The sequence below is a fragment of the Clytia hemisphaerica genome, unplaced genomic scaffold (genome assembly GCF_902728285.1).
Source record: "Clytia hemisphaerica strain Z4C2 unplaced genomic scaffold, Clytia hemisphaerica genome assembly, whole genome shotgun sequence".
NCBI classification, from domain to species: domain Eukaryota; kingdom Metazoa; phylum Cnidaria; class Hydrozoa; order Leptothecata; family Clytiidae; genus Clytia; species Clytia hemisphaerica.
Genome location: NW_027104384.1, coordinates 1 through 5583, shown reverse-complemented (window position 1 = coordinate 5583; position 5583 = coordinate 1).

The window sequence follows — 5583 nt, the reverse complement described above, 5'->3', positions numbered from 1 at the left end:
TTTGCTCGTTCGCCGCAGCAAATTTCGTGGGAAAAAATAAAAAAAAAAACAAGATATAAACGTGGCCTGGCTATTTGGCACGTGGGCTATGGGGTATATAGGTAATAGGATATGTACCCACGAAATCGCCAACGGCAGATTTCGTCCAACGTTTTGCTCGTGCAGCCAGCAGCAAATTTCGTAAAAGAACGAAATATAACACACGTGTCCTGGCTATTTTGGCACGTGGTGCTATGGGGTATATAGGTATATAGGTATATGTACCCCACGAAATCCGTGCCAACGGCAGATTTCGTCCAACGGTTTTGCTTGTGCAGCCAGCACCAAATTTCGTGGAAAAAAAAGAGCGAAATATAACACACGTGGCCTGGCTATTTTTGCACGTGGTGCTATGGGGTGTATAGGTATATAATGCTATGGGGTATATAGGTATATAGGTATATGTACCCACGAAATCCGTGCCAACGGCAGATTTCGTCCAACAGTTTTGCTCGTGCAGCCAGCAGCAAATTTCGTGAAATAAAAGAACGAAATATAACACACGTGTCCTGGCTATTTTGGCACGTGTGCTATGGTATATAGGCATAAATGCTATGGGTATACGTATATAGTATATGTACCACGAAATCCGTGCCAACGGCAGATTTCGTCCAACAGTTTTGCTCGTGCAGCCAGCAGCAAATTTCGTGGGAAAAAATAAAAAAAAAACAAGATATAACACCGTGCCTGGCTATTTGGCACGTGGTGCTATGGGGGTAATAGGCTATAGTGCTAGGGGTATATAGGTATATAGGTATATGTACCACGAATCCGTGCCAACGGCAGATTCGTCCAAGGTTTTGCTCGTGCAGCCGCACCAAATTTCGTGAAATAAAGAACGAAATATACACACGTGGCCTTGCTATTTGCACGTGGTCTGGGGTATATAGGTATATATATGTACCCCACGAAATCCGTGCCAACGGCAGATTTCGTCCACGGTTTTGCTTGTGCAGCCAGCACCATTTCGTGGAAAAAAAAAGCGAAATATAACACGTGGCCTGGCTATTTTTGCACGTGGTGCTATGGGGTGTATAGGTATATAGGTATATGTACCCCACGAAATCCGTGCCAACGGCAAATTTCGTCCAACAGTTTTGTTCGTGCAGCCAGCAGCAAATTTTGTGGGAAAAAAGAATACAAAATATAACACACGTGGCCTGGCTATTTTGGCACGTGGTGCTATGGGGTATATAGGTATATAGTGCTATGGGGTATATAGGTATATGTACCCACGAAATCCGTGCCAACGGCAGATTCCGTCCAACGGTTTTGCTCGTGCAGCCAGCAGCAAATTTCATGGGAAAAAATTAAAAAAATTTTACATTCAAATTCGAGCATTGATTTTTAAACAAAAGGCTCATTGTTTTTGTAATTTATATCCGAAGTTTTGAATCAGTTATATTTTGTTCTAACTCAAGCATAATTAACATTTTTTTCGAAACAATTAAAATATTTGTTACATAGGTAACAATGAAAATAGAAGTCAATTACAATTGCTTCGATTTGCTCCTATCATCTTGACACCTTTCTGAAGATTGCTAACTTTTTTGACGTCAATCAGTAATTATTATGTTTGTCGAGTTGACTTGGAACACGTGGTGAGCAGCAGCTGAGCAGGATACAAAAAATTTAGAAGGGCTGTGAACATTCCCAAAAGTTTGGCTCTATAATGATTTAACCTTTTCGTTCTTACTGTCCGTAAATTCACCTATCCGGTCAAGATTTTAAGTTATTGATATGTGTCTTAACGATCGATTACCTGGAGATGTTTTTTTCATTTTCAATTGAATTTAAAATGACGACGTTTTAAGTTTCAGCCGTTGAAAATTTTATTTCATTCATTATTATATTATTGGTGTAATAATTGGGAAATTAGAACGGGGAATTCAAAGAATATTTTTCTACGCTGTCATCTTGTTAAATTTCAATTGTTATAATTGATCATTCTTTTAATGCATGGCCAAAAATAATTTTCGATCGGCCCTGTTTTTAAAGGATAAATGTTACAATATATTAACACGGGTGAAAGAAGGACCGTAATGTTGCACACGACTCAAATTCTTAACAATAAAATTCGGATGAGGACCCATAGCATAATCTGTTATAAAGAATCTGAATACTAATTTTTTTTGTAACATAGTATTTACATTGATAAAAAAGATAATACAACTTAATTTTGCTACTATTGATGATAAAGTAAATAATCTCTAAACTAAAAATATTCGCAGGAGTAAGAACCTAACCCCTTATGAATAAAACCCATCTGACCGGCATCTATATTTTAACCGCTGATAGGATTCGGTTAAAAATTGGGAAGCTGTCATTAAATATACCCAAAAAAAGATCTTCACGATTTTCACCACGTGCAGAAAAACAAATCTATTTATCTAATTTTCGTCAGCGGTAGCAAGAAAAAACCCAATCAACCGACCGCCTTTTTAACAAATTTAAAAGCACATCAAAAGATTATGTATGAATGTAGTGTAGTAAACTGTACACGTTGTTTTTTCTACAAAGAACAAAGCATATAAGAACATGAGTCTTGGGAAACTATAAAGCATGTAAATCCTTAGTAAATAACATAATAAAAATACTCATAAAATGCCAAAAATAAGAATATTTTTTAGGCTCAAATGTAAAGGATCTTATTTAGTTCTTACAAAAACGTGTAAAAATCTTAAAAGAAACAAAAGAATTAAAACACGCAAATATCACACATAGCAAAAGCAAAAAATCACATCCATCCAAAATCACAAATTTTTATCAATCAATTAAGTGATGTATTAATTGTGTAATGTATTCGATTTGAGTAATTAATTATTGAAAAGCCAATTAATTTAATTAATTAATTCATCCACTAATTAATGAAAGGCCCGAAAAATTAATTTCTTTGTTAAGTCTGTTAAGTAAAATCAAACTAAATATGGGGCCAAATATGGCAGCATGACATGAATGTAGGACCAGCACACTCCTCATTAGAAATACTACCATCACAGTCTAGCTTTTTATTCGTTTATTACCGTTCATATATAAGTATTTTGTTTCGTAAATATCGAAGTAGAACCATTTATCGCGATGAAAAAATTCGTTTTTGAATAACCAGTCAAGTTGGTAAATTCGTTTTTTCCAACGTGGATTTTTTACATGTGATGACAGAAACCACGCCAAATATAACATTGGTGGCATCCATTTCCTGGAAATAAAGCAAATATGTATTATTCAATTGAATTGAATTGCATTTTAATTGATTTAAGAGTTAGCCTATACATAGTAGACTAAGCAGTAGCGAAAAATAAAATCCACGTCGACATTACTCCACGTCGAAAAATCGTCAAAGTGGAACTCACCAAGGAACAATACAAAACTATTTGTTTTGGGTGAGGTAATCAAAAAATCATAAAAACTCGCGAGAAACTTGTATATTTCAGTGGCGGGGGTCTGAAATTTACACCGGGGGAGTGTTTAATACTATGTAAGAAAGTATGTTTTACCTGAAAAAAACAGATACAAAATCAAAAGTATCACAATCGCCATAAGGACTCGAAAAGAATTTTCTTCGAATAAACTTCGGCCAAAGTGCAATTTTGAAAAAACAGTCGCCGTCAATTCTTTCAACATGTTTGATCTTTTTCTTTTCACTTCACTCTTTGTCAATGCTTTTAGCTTTCGAAAGTGGGAAAGCATCATTCCATCTTTGTAATTTACAATTTCTGTTTTTACTAAAAGATAAAAGTGTCTGTACACTACCTTTTTCAGATAACTCAATTAACAACAGAAATCTTTTTTTCACGACAATTATCATAAAAGGCATGAAAAGATTCGAGATTTCTCTTTCGTTTTCGGCTTTTTGTCGTATGTCGTTTGATTCACATTTGTTTTAACACTTTTATTTTCGTTAGTTGTAATTTTTGATTGACGGCTTCATATTATGGAGATAAAAGGAAGAGAGATGTTTACGAACTGTGCAGCTGGCTGCCAGAGGATAAATGTCATAGTACTGGACATGAATGATCTTTCGAAGGGTTTGACTTAAATATTTTCAAAATATTAGCGAGGTTAAAGGGATTAAGTTGAACAAAGGTCACAAAAACCTGTGAACAAACAAACATTGTGGAGAACTTTGGTGTCTTTCAAAGGGTTTGACTTAAATATTTTCAAAACATTAGCGAGGTTAAAGGGACTAAGTTACTAGCAAACATGCTCCTGTATGATCATAGGTAATTGTTTTGTATGACTCTGAGTATGACACATTACGTTTTGGATTAAATCACGGACTTGCTGAGCAACTAAAATACAGGGAAATGTTTGACGATACAGAAGAGCTTTGGAATCAAATTTACAACTGACAATGTCATACTGATTTGAGACAGGTCTGGCGCGCATAACAACGCAAATTGTGACATGTAATATGTTTGTGGTCTAGGGGGGGGCGAGGGTACTAGGGTTGCGAACTGACGGGTAAGTGCCGCCCGACTTTCGACCCTCGGACCCTTTGCGGGATTAAAAAGGAGGGAAAAAAGAAGATCCTTATTGGGACTGATTTGACCAAATCTCGATCTTTTTAGAGGCAAAAAGTTGAAATTTTCCTATTTTCCCGACCCTTAGTGGGACTAAAATTTGACTTTCTGATTTGCCCAACCCTTAGTGGGACCATAGAGGTATAAAGAATAACAGGAGTCGAATGTGTCGGTAATTGGTCGTTAAAGTCTTTTGATTTCTTTTATATTTTTATAATTCTAAGCTCGCCCGATGAAATAAGAATTTTTAGTAGAACTATCAAGTTTGCTTTGAACATTCTAATTATCAGTATTGAAGATTCTAGCCTTTTAATATACGAAAATTTAGATAAAACTTCGTCCCCGAAACAAGTTTATGTTCCATTTTGTTATCCGTTCAATTTTGTTTTGAAAAGATATTGTCTCAAGCCAGAAAATGAAAATTTTATTATAAGCACAGACGATTTCAGACTCAATTTGTAGACATAAAGTCGCTGGAGAATTTTGGAGGAAAGTATCAAGCGATAGAGTTCACCTTAAAGAAAACATTGATCGAAAAATCTTATCATTTGATGAAGGATTGCCAAGTTTACAGGCCTTTTTTAATCCAAATATTTTCTTACACTGATGTCAGAAACAATGAATCGCGTCTCATCTAATTTCTAAAGCTTCAATGAGCCAATAAGATTTCACCTATGGATAAAAGAGCTCAATTAAAAATGCACGATATATGAGATTATGAGCATGCATACATCGTAACTTTTTTAATCGTAGGGCAAGCTTGGTTACAATAGCACACTTCTCCTGTTTCTTTATACCTCTATGGTGGTATACCGCATGCTCAATTTGTCTAAGTACTCCCCCCCCTCGGGTTATGGATGCTTGTGATTAGAACAGTTTTTGAATTGTTCTTAGGAAAAATTATTGAGTTGTTTTTAGGAGGCAAACCCATAGATTTATAAAGTCCGAAGGGCTAGATGTCGCGATTTTGCTAAAAAGTGTGCCCAGGTTAGGTAGGAAATCCTACCTAGGTCACGTGACATTA